This window comes from Hyperoodon ampullatus (genome assembly GCF_949752795.1).
Source record: "Hyperoodon ampullatus genome assembly, chromosome: 8".
Lineage (NCBI taxonomy): Eukaryota > Metazoa > Chordata > Mammalia > Artiodactyla > Ziphiidae > Hyperoodon > Hyperoodon ampullatus.
In genome coordinates, this window is record NC_136921.1 from 2,623,758 (window position 1) to 2,638,146 (window position 14,389).

Genomic DNA, 14,389 nt, shown 5'->3' on the forward strand with positions numbered 1-14,389 from the left:
TAAAGACACAAAGTAGACTGGGAACAAATGGAAAGATCAATTGTTCTTGAGATAAACCCTAAGGACAAAAAGAACTGCCAAACCCTTAAGGTCTTTTCAGTCATTATATTGTTGCTGTCAGTATTGGTATGGCTATCCAAGAATCTAGATATGTATTATGAAATGAAACAAAGGCATGGTATTGGTGGGGACTAGGATTTTCATCATGAAAAATAAAAAGGTCAGGTGGAAGATCAATAAGATTAATGAGAACCTTATGGATTTGAATTTAAGCTGGAACTGTTGGGATTCAGCAGAGTATGTATTTTAGCCTAGCTCCCTCCTAATCACCAGAATAAGGATGTCAGAACTTGCCCCACCAGGAATGAGCTGGACCGCCTGCAAGAAAAAAGGGACCACATCCCGAAGGAGGTGCAGAACTCGGCCACTATGAACCAGCGAGGTCAGCAGAGGACTTACAGGACCAGGTCCTGAGGGTGCTGGACCCAGGGTGTGGAACATGGATTGGCCAATTTTGCTCATGTGGAGCAGTTTCCTTGAGCCAGTAGTTAGCATCCTGCTAGGCCCCAGGAGACGGTGCTAACATGAGGTTACACTGGCTCTTCGGAGCTCAGAGAAAGTGACCTACACTAAATGAAGTAGAAATCTAGAACCTCAGCAACAGAAGATGGAAGAAGGGATGAAAAGACAGAAACAGGCATGCCAGAAGGGGTCTGCTACATGAGTCCAGAAATCCACTAGGGGACCATGTTCTGTAGGAAGGTCCATAGGACATCACATTTGGCAAAGCAATTCAGGATGCAGTGATGAAAGGGTGTCAGCTTCATTGAGAAGCTCAGGGTAGCCTGGGGTGGATGGCAGGAGATGGCATCACAGAATGAGACTCTGACAGCAAAGAGGAAAACAGGAGCGGAAAATAATAGAGGCGAGTTAGAGGCACCTAACCATCAAAGCCAAACAGGGAAGAGGAATACCCAAATGTTGGACGCTGTGTGGATTGACCTTGATACCTGAGACCTGAAGCACCTTCACCTGGGGTTAAGTGGGGGTTCATGGGGCCATGTAATAATCAAGGTAGTCCTGACCTCAGTATGGATCATGGGGGTCACTAGGTCCACAACCCCACCTGAGAGTCACTGTTCTCATCCTCAATTTTATAATTGCAATGGACAGACTTGGTAATTGCCAGAAACCCACACAGGCTCATTGGCCAGAGGATAATAGCTATCATAGTATAGGGGAAGTAGGTCGAGACCTCTGAAATGTTCCCCCCTCCCAAGCCAAGACAGTCAATCAAAAATAATATCACATCCCAGGGGCACGGATAGAAGTTAGTGCCACTGTTAAATACCTAAAAGATCTAGAGTGGTGGTCCTCATCCTATCTCCACTGGATTCGTAGATCTGGGCCCTATACAAGCCAGCATGACCCAGAGGATGGCCGCAGACTGCCACAAACCCAAGCAAGTAGCAGCATCAACTGCAGCCTCGGGGTCAGAAGTGGGATCTTTGCTAGAGCAGCTGGAGGTAGCTAGAACACAGTCTTTGACCTGGTGAGTGCATCCTTTCCCACCTGTCTCAGAAAGGTTGACCTGAGGCAGTGTGCGTTCACGTGGATGGACAGCAGCATCATTGAAGCTTTTGCCCCTGGCTGGGTTAACTCTCCCATCCTCCATCCTAATGCAGCCCCAGGTGGCAGGATCATCGGTCATTCTGCAGAACATCACAATGGTCTACTATCGCCCACAGACCCCCAACAGCATCACTCTTTTGGGGCTTAAAGAATGTTGGATCTATTGACATGGATCCTGCATCACCTCACCTCAGACTCGGGAATCCATTTCACAGTGCAGGAGGTGTGAAAACAGGTGTGTGCTCAAGGGATGTACTGGTCCTATCACATGTTGCACCACCCAGGAGCTGCCAGCCTGAGCAAGCGATGCAACGGCCCATTGGAGGTTCGCTGAGAGATTGGCTTGGCAACCTCCAGAATCCAGTGTGCATCCTAAATCACAACTGTTATATGGAAGGGTGGAAGAGAGGGAGGAAAGGAAGGAGAGAGATTGGACAGAAGTGTAAGTTATTGAACGTAGGCTAGGCCACAGGGTGGTTCAATATCTCATTTGTCCAACCTTCCTGTAGACCCGAGAAAATTTTCAGAGTAAGACGCTGAGAATCAAAAGCAATGAGAAAGCACCAAAATGATTAGATTGGCATTTTGGAGAGAAAGGTCTGGCTGCCAGTGGAGAGGGGTTCCGTCAGGGACCAGCGTGGTGGGTGACGGTTGTGATGACGGAGGAGAAGATGCAACCTGTACATATCTAGACCCAGAGGTAAGACACTAGGCCTTGTTGGTCCTTGCTGGTCTGGAGACCAGGGTCAAGGCACAGCAGGGGCGTGATGCCTGGCACCACCCCTTCCGACCAGGTCCCCTGAAGACCCAGGCCACCTCAGCCTGAGTCCCAGCCATCGTGATTGCATGAAAGGTCCCACAGTATCTGGCCTCAGAACTGGATGCTACCAATGGCTGTGAGCCCGGCCCTGCCCCTTCCTGGTTTGTTGAATTTTCCCCGTGGCCAGCTGAGGGCCCAGATGCTCCAGTCTGAGTCCTGTGGGTTTGTCCCGTGTGACTGTTTAGGGGGAGGGTGTCAGCTGCCCGTGGGCACATGGAAGGCTGAAACACAGGCCAGATCATGGAGATCTTGAAGGTCGGGCTACCCATGTGGCCTCTGTCCTGACAGCAGTGGGAAGTTTCCAGAATGTTTCAGCAGAAGGGAGGTTGCCAGGTGTTTCCTTGAAAGTTATTTTGGAAGGAGGACCATAGAGGCTGCTGGGCCCCCAGCGATGGGTGATGGGATAATGTGGGCTGTGCAGGGTGACTAGAGAATGGGTGACAAACGGGGATGCCACCCACGGTGCAGGATGTGAAGGGCTCTGGGGGCAGTGAAGAGTGCAGGTGGCGGAGGAGAGGCAGGACTCACCCTCCACGATGGAGAGGAGTTTTGTCAGAGAAGATGATGAGCTGGGGGTGAGTGGCCAGCCAGGGGGAGCCCTGGGGACCCTCAGGGAGAGTCGCCGTCACCGAGTCTGGATCCCAGGGAAATGGTCGGGGACAGAGGACCATCTCCCCGGGGCTGCTGCCTTCGAGGGGGGAGCGGCCTCTGTCCGGACAGTCAGTCCCCTCCACCCCCTCCAACCAGCTTAGTCTTCCCTGGGCTGAGCTGCAGCTGGGGGCACATCTGTCTCCCCAGCTGCTTCTTTCCTAGGAGCTTTGCTCTCTTTTTTTCTCCCCTGAGCTCTTTTTCATGCAGACCCAGTGGAAGATTTTTTTTTTTTTTTTTTGCTGAATTATTATGAATTTCTTTTCTTTTTATAGGAACAGGATCCAACGGAAACCAGACTTTGGAAAACATGTATAGGAGGTCTGCTCAAACTCCCTCTCACCCTCCCCAGAAGCTAACTCTCCCAGTCCTTCCTGGCTGTGCACGGTCAGTCCCCAGGTTTCCCTCACCCCCAGCCCCACAGCCAAGCGCAGCAGCACTTCACAGACGATGAACCGTCGGTGGGTGAGTATTACTCAGCTAATCACAGCGAGCTGCTCTCATGGCTTTTTGTGAAATCCTCCATCTTCCAAGAGTCCCTCTCCCTCCAGGGTCCGTGAGCCCGTGACGATTCGTGTCATTCTGGAAAAGGAGCAGGAAGTGGACTTAAGGCACATGATTGCCAGGCGTGAGAGTCACCTGTTGCCCATGTGTCGCAATATTGCCAGTGTTGGTACAGCCAGTAGGGCTCCAGGACACTAATCCTCTGGACCCAGCACATCCGGGTGAGTAAAACAGGGACCACGTGGTGAAAACGGCGGAGTGATGATAGGACTTCAATCCTGTCACTTTTTCCTGCGTCGTTCCCCACCCAGCTGCCCCGGTGTGGCTCACTTAAGGTTCAGACACAGCTTAAGGTACAGTATGAAGATTTGAAGATGCTTGTAAAGCTTTAAATAGTTTTTTCCTCTAGGACACATGTGCTGAAAAAACCCCGGGAGCCATGTTCACAGTTCAAGGGAAATGGCGGTGAGCCTGGGGACCGTCTGGGAAGACACGTGGCGCACTTCCTCCTGCAGGGCCGGAGCAGCGGGACAGCCACAGGAGGGATGCTGTGTGGACCACAGGCTGGGGCGGCTCGGCAGGGGGCGTGGTCAGGGCGGGGCGTCCAACCTGATGAAGGAGAACACGTGGCCCCCCAGGGGGCTCTCTCCAGCGGGTTTCCCTTAGGTCATGGCCAGATGTAGCCCTGTGGCTGGATTCCTGTCAGGGCTTCATTGAGAAACATCCCTTGAGAGACAGTGGGGGGAGCAGGACCCCCGAGGCTGCAGTTTCCACTGGTGCAGCCCAGCCCAGTCCCAGCAGAGATCACCCTCCTTACAGCTTCAGTGTCAGGCTTGTCCTGCGAGGCAAGGGAGCTGGGACTTCAGCCCCTGCATGTGCAGCCACGGCAGCGTGGGGTATGTCAACCTCAGGCACTTTGGTCCCCAAAGTTCAAGGGCTTCTCCAAGAAGAAGCAGGTGCCAGCAGGTGGAAGCAATGGCTACAGAGGGTCTGAGGGCATCTGTGCAGAACACGCTGTGTCTGCTGCATGAGTCTACATGCATACAGACAAGCGTGTTCCATTTGTCTACATGCATACATGAACATAACATGTGTCCCTACATGTCCACATACATATGACATGTGTCTGCACATGCATGCTGCCTGCACCTACATGTGCAGTGCATGGTGGGTGTGTCTGCATGTACATATGCATGTTACATGTCTACATGTGCACCTGCTACATGTGTTTGCACATACATATATGTGTTTCATTGTCTTCATGCACACATATATGGTTTATGTGTCTGTGTACACATACATGTTATATTGGTGCATGCACGCTAGGTGTACTGTATTGCATATGTCTCTGTATGCACATACAAGTTGTTTGCATGTGCGCGTACATGCTACATGTGTCTGACGTGTGGCAGAGCTGCACTCTGAGGGGTGGGGGACCGGGAGAGCAGGGCAGGCAGGTCCCCTGCAAGTTCTCCCAGCCTCACCACTGGGGCAAGGCTAGCCCCCTTCTTGGGTTGTGTCCACTATCCTGAGAGGGCTCCGCACCGCTGGGTTTTCTGACGCGCAGACCTCTGCCTGGGCCCGGGGTACCCTTGGCGTTACACCTGTTACCAAGCAGGATGGATGAGAAGCTAAGCCCTGTGCTCATCACAGTGATGACAGCCGGGCGGCCCCCCCACCCTGCTGCCAGGCTCAGGCCTGAGGGTGAGCCAGGCGACCCTGCCTCGACCACAGGGCCCCTAAGACAAAGGCCTGCTAGATTTGAGGTGCCGGGCAGAGGGGAACACTCAGCCTGCCCACACAATCCAGGTCTGAGGGGCACATGTCAGGTCCACACAGCTCACCCAGCACACACCACATGTAACTGCATAAAGAACTTCTCTTTGGACGTGACCATGACGGTACAGGTTCATGGGAACATTTTATCCCCAGAAGGGTAGCTGTCGGCAGAAATACAAAGCTGCTGTTTGACCCTTGAGGATGAAAGTAAGCAATGCATGCACCCTATAAAGAGAGAGGAAAACAAAGGAATGGCAAAGAAGCAAAAGGAAAAGATCAGAACATGGAAAATGGAGAGCAAGTCAACAGACATGGAACCAGCTGTGATAAGAATTACAATTGAAAATGTCTTAATTAACAGGCAGAGCCTCTCATATTGGGTGAAAAAGAACATCCACCTCTCACAGACACAAAATAGTCCTGAAATGCTGAAAACAAGAGGAGGGACAGGTTATGCTCTGTCGGACGCCAGCAGCGTACACGAAGCACCAATGTGAGGTCACATCCAAGGTGAAAAGCAGGATGGGCAACAGGCCTGATTGCTCCTTGGTCCAAACGCCGAAGGCAACAGGGCAAGACGTGTGGATCTCCGACAGGGCATACAAGGCAGACTTTGGACGTGGATGTGGTGCTTTTCTCCAGGAGACAGTGGAGACTGGGGGCACCGTGCGTCCCGGAACAGTGATCCCCCCTTCTTGGGTGGACCACATCCTGAGAAGCCCACTTGCCAGTTTTCAAGGAGGAGACCCACCCAAGGCCCAGGAGGACGTCCTCAGGATGCTGACACGAACCTCAGAGTCAAGCTGAAGACTTGCGGAGGGTTTTCTGGGATGGCAATTGTGTAAGATTTCTAATTCACCCACACATTTGCAGCCCCCACCCCCTGGGCTTTGGATGGTTGACTGAATCCTGATGCTCAGGGATACCAGCTGAAACAGCATTACTGAAATCCTGCAACACCAGTGTTCACGGAGCCCTGGACCGGGCAGCAGGGCCACTTGGGAGAGAGAGCTAGAAGCCGTGGAGTCTGTTGGCTCCTGGGGGGCCCACATGGAAGTGGGGGTTGCTGGCTGAGCCAGAGCCTTAGGGAAAGCATAAATGTGGCTTTGAACTTTTTGTAACTGATGTCCCCGAGGGATTCTCAGCCTCAGGTGGCGGGCAGGGCACGATGACGGGGATGGAGCTGGTCGGATCTGGATGGCCCAGGTGGAGGAGGCCGTGTTGGAAGGAGAAACCCAGGCTCGGGAGACAGCAGGGGAGTCCGTTCAGCTGGAACAGAAGTTACACACATCGGCCAGGAAAGAAGGCAGAGCGACCCTCCAGCCAGGACCACCATGGGGTGGCAGGTGGTGGTGGAGCCGAGGGGATTATGAAAATGCTGAGAGAACTTTTGGAGTCAGAGGCAGAAAGAAAGAAGCTGTAAAAAGCAAGACTGGGCTTCCCTGGTGGTGCAGTGGTTGAGAGTACGCCTGCCGATGCAGGGGACACAGGTTCGTGCCCCGGTCCAGGAGGAGCACAGGAGAGGCCACAACAGTGAGAGGCCCGCGTACCACCAAAAAAAAAAAAAAAAAAAAAAGCAAGACTAATCGAGAGAAGTGATTATAAAGATACATCCCCGTACTTGTAATATGCACACATTCACACTGCCTAACACTTCACACTGTGCTCCGTGCCCACCTGTGACTCTGAGAGCTATTCCTGGTCTTGATAAAGTACTACAGCCCTGCAAGGAGTACCCAGTGGGGGAAGCCAGGGGAGGGGTCCGTGGAACCTCTCTGTGCTATTTTGGCAGCTCCTCGTAAGTCTATAATGAGTCCAAAATTAAATTTTAAAAAAAATTTACTAATTAAGCAAAGCATCTCATTTAACAATGCAAAGGTGATTGTTAGGGCTCTATTAGTCATTTACACCCCAGTATGAATTGATTTAAAGATGATTTCCTCTAAGCATCTGTTTGTCATTTGACCAGGATCAGACAGATATGGAGGAATAGTCTCTCGGTGAAGCAGGTATCTTGGGGGCTGAGAAGTGAGGATCATTCTCCTCCGCTGCCACTTCCATGCAGCCCATGGCCCTGGATGGAAACCTCGCAGTGAGTCGCACGCATCTCCCCAGGCCGTCTGGAACAACTGCACAAAACCAATCTTCCACCAACTTGGACTACAGGTGGCAAGATGTTACTCCCGGCAAACGACTGCTGCCCAGTCCACCTGGGAGAAGCAGTCCTTGGTGAACGCGGGAAGGTTTCTAGTCTGGATTTCTTTGCCCGGAGGTGGGGCAGCTGTGGGGCCTCAGCCTTGTGGCATTTCAGGGCCTGATGAGACAGACGGTTCTCTTTGGCCCGCCACGAAAAGAGGCTTGTTTTTAGATTTATTTCAAATGCATTTAACAGAATAGTTAAGCAATATTTACTTTCCAGCTTTAGAATAATCCTTAAAGTTCGAACTGTATTTGTCTGCATGAAGAATATATATTTTTGTGATCCACTGAACATCTAAGAAAAAAAGCCAGGGCTTCCCTGGTGGCACAGTGGTTAAGAATCTGCCTGCCAATGCAGGGGACACGGGGTTCGAGCCCTGGCCCGGGAAGATTCCACATGCCGCGGAGCAAGTAAGCCCGTGCGCCACAACTACTGAGCCTGCACTCTAGCGCCCTCAAGCTGCAACTACTGAGCCCAAGTGCCACAACTACTGAAGCCCGTGGGCCTGGAGCCTGTGCTCCACAACAAGAGATGCCACCGCAAAGAGAAGCCCCTGCTCGCCACAACTAGAGAAAGCCCGCACAGCAGCAATGAAAACCCAACGCAGCCAAAAATAAATAAATAAATACATAATTTTTTTTTAAAAGGAAAGAAAAAAAGCCAATAGACAAAGTTCCAAATGTTTACCTTCCAAAAGGACAGACGCCCTACCGTGTGCTTCCGGGGGCCACTCACTTTCCAGCGAGGTGACCGTCGAAGGAGACGTGATGTCACAGGCCTGCTCTGCTGTGGTTACACACATGGCAACTTAGTAGAAATCAGTTTGTTTAAAGTCAGACCCAGTAAAGCAAGCTCTTCGGCTAATGTGGACATTCAGCTGGCTCTGCATGTGGAGGAGCCTGCGGGGCAGCTCACAAGGGGCTGGTGACCCACGGACTCATTGCAAAATCGAGCCAAGACGAGTCCTCTCCAGGTGCTTTTCAGGTTCCAACAGACCACAGAGAAAGCATAACGTGTGTCCAAGAGGAGAAATATCCTTCTTCTTAGAATTCCGTTTCTGAGCTGCAGGCCAACATTTAATGTAAATACTTTGGACGGTAGGATTTATGAGTTCTGTAAAGTAGGAAAGGTCCGACCTCATCTGAGACATTGACAAGGGCTTTAAAAGCATCCTGCAGTCCGTCAAGGCAGACCTGCCAGAAGCTACTCCTGTGGTCAGCCTCCAAGGCGTCCCTGTCTTGGGGATTTCTCTCCGCAGCTACTGCTCTGACCCTAACACACTCGGTCCCCTTTGGGTGAGGACTTGACTGCCACGTCTGGAGGCTCCTTTGGGGGTGTGAGGTACTAAGTATTAGGAGTGTGACGGTGTGGGTTTGAGCAAGCACATGGCCTTAAGCATCAGGGCGTTAGCATTTCTTAACCAGGATGTCTCGTGAAATGAAAAGCAGCCACAAATAAGCCATCCTAACCGTGTCAGTGGGGAGGTGGGGAGTGGAGGGGAGAGAATGTGTGTGGAGGATGGAGACGTGGGGTCAGGGAGGCGGGGGTGAGAGGTCACCAGCAGCTGAGACCCCTTCCCTTCTCCAGAAGCAAACACCACTTAACCAACCAGGGGAAGGAGGCTCTTCTAATAGAAAGAGAAGCCGGTGGCTTAGACACTGAAAAATTCTCAATCTGGACGGACCTGTGAGAACTGGGGAAAAGAAGTCAGGAGAGACTTAAGGTGTATAATAAGTTGCCGAAAACCTCTTGACAAATACAAATTAAAGAGGCACACGAGGGCCCAAGGGCCCCAAGACAGGGAGCAGAGGACCTTTGATGGAGCTCATGCCAGGTGCAGTGTGCAGTGTGCTGTGTGCAGTGTTCAGAGTGTGGTGTGCAGAGTGCACTGTGCAGTGTGCTGTGTGCATGTGCAGTGTTCAGAGTGTGGTGTGCAGAGTGCACTGTGCAGTGTGCTGTGTGCAGTTGTGAACAGTGTGCAGTGTTCAGAGTGTGGTGTGCAGTGTGCAGTGTGCAGTGTGCTGTGTGTGGGTGCAGTGTGCACTGTGCAGTGTGCTGTGTGCAGTGTGCAGTGTTCAGAGTGTGGTGTTCAGAGTGCACTGTGCACTGTGCTGTGTGCAGTGTTCAGAGTGCGGTGTGCAGAGTGCACTGTGCAGTGTGCAGTGTGCAGTGTTCAGAGTGCAGTGTGCAGTGTGCTGTGTGTGGGTGCAGTGTGCTGTGTGCAGAGTGCAGTGTGCTGTGTGCAGTGTGCTGTGTGCTGTGTGCAGAGTGCAGTGTGCTGTGTGCAGGGTGCAGTGTGCTGTGTGCAGTGTTCGGAGTGCAGTGTGCTGTGTGTGGGTGCAGTGTGCTATGTGCTATGTTCAGTGTACAGTGTGCTGTGCACAGTGTGCTGTGTGCAGAGCAGGGAAGGCTCAGCTCTGGCTGGGGGAAAGTGGCTTGGGGACAGGGTGGGAGGTGCTATGGCCAGGCCAACAGGGGGTTCCCTCACCCCAGTTCTCTCTGCACAGACATATAACAGACTAACATACAGAGGCATCAAAAAGATGCATCCCCTGTCCTCAGAAAAGTGTGAGAGGAACCCCCTCTGACCACAACAAGAGCAGGGGAGGCTCGGCCCCTGGGCTCGCCCTCCAGAGACATACACACAGTTAGCTTTGCTGCAAAGCGCTCCCAGATGAAACGCTGGAAACACAGCAAATAAAAGCAGTCAGGACTGGAATCGCCTCTAAAGCTGACACTGGTACCTCTGACCCTGCCCCCCCTCCCTCTCTGCCCCCCCTTTGCTCCTCTCCTGTCTCTGTCTCTCTGTTCCTCAGACACACCTGTCGAAGGTCATAATGGCTACATGGAAACTGGATCATGGGCCTGTTCTCCAGAGCAGAGGGCAGAGGGCAGGAGCTGAGGTCTTTGGATGTCGTGCTTTGAGCCGTTAACGGGATCAAACACAGACTCCCCAGGGCTTTGAAGCCACAGCTGTAAGACCCCAGGTGTCCTGAGGGTCCTCCTTACATACTTTACAATGTCCTCCCCCGATGGCCCCTGAAGTCTGGCTGTCACCCGTGCCAGAGGTGGGATAGGTGGAGGGGCGGGCGTGAGGGGCCCAAACAAGATCGCCACCCCCGGCCGCTCCTGGGCCCAGCGACCGGCCGCCTCTTCCAAACAAGCCCCCGGGGGTTCCGGCACCCACAATGTCACCTCCGCCCCACCCTATCCACTGCGCCCTGGGTGACATAGCGCATCCTGTTCTTCTGCGCCCTTTGTCACGGGTGCTCGTATCTGTGGGGATGGCCAGCAGCACAGAGGGGCGACAGGCACGAGCAGGAAAGGCATAAATGGGAGAAACGTGCCGAGCATCTCCAGAGCAACGGCCGAGCCGCACTGCGCGTCCGCCACCTGACCCTCCTCCAGCTGAATCCTTTCCCCATTGCAAGGCGTTGCCCTCTTGGAAGCACAAGCCCCCTTTACTGCGTGTGACGGCGCCGCGCGGTGGAACCACAGAGATCTTTTCCTTGTGGGGAAGCCCATCCCAGAAGCCACCATGTCCCCCTGTCCCTCTGTCCCCAGCAGGCCTGTTCCTCCCCCCTCAGGGTCCTCTCTCTGCTCCTGAGTCCCCGCCACTGTGCTTCTCCCAGGGATGCGTTTGTCCACGAGCAAACTCGGAACCTTGTCCGAGAGGGAAGGCGGGAGGGCTGGGCCTGGAGGGGATCACCCGGCAAGGGAGAGTCGTCCAGCCCCGAAGGAGGCAGCCATGTGACGGGTACAGACGGCAAGAACCAGAACAGCCCCCGCACGGTCCCACCAATGCTGACAGATTCTGTCTCTCAACATAGCACAACCCCCAGGGCAGCCCAGTTCCTTAGACCTGCCAAGGTGGCCACCTGGGCCTGGGGAGTGGCCCTTGGTCCCCGTGAGTTTACCCTTCGGTGCTTCTCTGCCCTCCCCCCTCATTCCTGGGCTGTGCTCGCCCCAGTGTCCACCTGTGATGCGCTTCCCCTTGCTCCAGGCCTGGAGAGCTGCACGCACCTCACAAGTGCTTATAAGAATGTAACATCGGAAATGTTAACAAAAGAGCTGCACAAAAGAGCCCATCAGCAATGGGCCATCCACATGGCCACCCCTGGACAAGTGTGCCTTCTGCTAGACAGAAGCCACCAAAACCTCGGGGTGAGCAAAAGAGAGACCGAATTCTCTCGGTACTATCTTTATGATTTTTTTGTAAATCTACAACTGCTCTTAAAAAATGTTTATTTTTTAAATCTCCGTCTTGTCCAACCACCCCCTCTTCTGTCTGGATATGTAGACTTTAAATGGCGCTGAGGCACCCCTGGGCTGTTGGCACTGGATTTCTGGGTCCATCAACTCCCTTTGTCAAAGCAGCATAACTAATTCCAGAACCCCAAATTCCCCTAATTTCTCCATCTTCACAGTCATCCTGGAAGCGCCAGGACGTTTCTACTTGGGCCCGACCACTTCCATGTGGGAGCCAAATACCTGATACCCGCGGGACATGCAGGACAGCATGTCTCTCTGAGGCCTGACACAGCCCCGTCTTGCTCACTCTCTGGCTCATCTGGGTCAGGACACATGAGCTTTAGGACCATAATCTCCTTAGTTGACCCAGAGCTAAAATGCTAGGGCTGAGAATCCCTTGGAGAAGGAATTTCATTCATAGACTCATGACAACTTCGCTCTAAAAGACTTGGAGGAATTTCCTGCAGTTCAGTGGTTAAGACTCCACACTTCTACTGCAGGCGGTGCGGGTTCAATCCCTGGTCGGGGAGCTAAGATCCCACAAACTGTGTGGTGCCGCAGAAATTAATAAATAAATAAATTTTTTAAAAAAACGCTGTGGGACCAGGCACCACCAGACACCCCCCAACTCTGCTGGTGTCCACTCCACCACATTAGGAATCACCTCCACGCCTCCTAGCATCCCCAGAGCCTCCTCCCCAGGGTCTCATCTGAGGCTTTTCTCTCCAGCTTCCACCCACTGGCTCCTTGGCAATCTGAGCTTTCACCCTCGCAACATGGCCACAGCGGGGTTTGCACCCAGGCCACCCCATTGCCTTCACTGGCCCTTCTCCTCCTCCTCCACGTGGCGCACTGGTGCCCCTTTCACATCCCCAAACCCTCACCTGTGACCTCAGGGTCACAAGGAATGGTGGGCTGGAGGAGAAAAGACGTCAAATCGGTGGACAGAGGCTGCATGATGGGTCTGGGGGGATGTGGGACACTCTGAGACCTCAGACGTCCTCACCCCAAATCTAAGCTGGCCCCCAGGAGAGAGGTGGGAGGGCCCCTGTCACTGGACTAGGGGGACCGGTGAAGATCTCGGACGTGAGTTTGGGAAATCTTGCCCTGTGAGGCCAGCAGGTTCCCGTAGGTGTAGCTACTTTATCTCACTCTCTCTTTGCACTGAGGTATCTTCCAGTTAGAGGAATTCAGGGTCCACTTTAGGGGCTGGGATGGCAGCAGCAGACAGGAGACCGGGGAGGGGTGGGCTGCCCCAGCCTCCAGCCTCGAAGAGAAAGGTGATGGGTGGTGGGAGGTTTTCTATAATGAGAAAGACAACCAGCGTTCAGGGCAGGAATACGGGGTTCACCCAAAGCCCCAGCTTTCTCAGGGCCCCATCTCTCGAGACACAGAGGGTGAAAGGTGATCAAACTCAGCAGCTCTAAAAGCACAGCTTGAGAAGGAACTGGATGCTTTGGTGAGGGTCTGACTTGTCCCCGATGGATGGGGATTCTGCCCTCCATTACTGCAGACACTCTGCTTCTATTAATGCTTCATTTCTCAATCACATTTGGGCAGCCCCAGTCCATGGTGTGGTCATCGAACTTACCAAAACCTCTGGAACAAAAGCCATGAGCGCATTAATGCCCAACTTACGGTGTACAGTCAACTGCAACTACCTGTAGAAACGATGCTGGGTGCAAAGTTAGTGGAAGAAGGAGGGGGCCTTTGGGGGGGTGTCATCCCACTAGGCGTTCAGGAAGGGACGTCTCTCATGCACCACGTCCAGACCCCCTGCCTCACCTCTCCCGCCAGCCACTGCTGCCGTGACCATGTCCCCACAGGCGCTGGCCAGCTTCACACCGGGGCATCCGGCGTCACCCAGCCTGGAGCCTGTATCCAGAGTGAGGGGTGGGGAGCTGACGCCAGCGGCCACCCTTGTCCAAGGGGGGATGAGCACTTCCCCAGGGGTGTCAGTGTGGTCAACACCTGCCCCACAAAAAGGAAGTGTCTCTGTATTGACTCTCCCTCCTCCTTTCTGTCCTCACCTCTGCCCTCCCGGGCTTGCCAACACCCTCAGGAATCTAGGGAGCCCTCTGCCCAGCCTCTGCTCTCTGGGGGGTGACCCAGGATAGGAGGCTGGCAAGGAAAGCTAGGGTCACGATGATGGAGGCAACAGCACAGCCCAAGGAGAGGAGATGGGGCTGGGGGTCCTCGGCCTGCGCCCACGAGCCAGTGGAAGGCAGACAGGCTGGTGTGCCCAACATGATGGCCAGTGAGCAGGACTGGTACCCGCAGGAGGCCTGGGGCAGCTGCACTGTTGGGGCAGAGTTGGCAAATCTGACTTGAGAGCATGTGGAAGGAAAAGCCAGAGGCATGAGAGTGGGGCTGGTGAAGACACAGAAGAGAGAGACATCTGGGCGGCCAGGGCTGCTGCTCCCTCGGCCTGGTGGGCGCCCAGCCCTCCTGGCTGTGCGCTGCTCACACGCAGGGATTATGGAGGAGTCGGGAGGACCCAGAGGCCCATCTTGACACGACAGGACTGTTCACAGCTCAGCCTGCCCCCAAGGGAC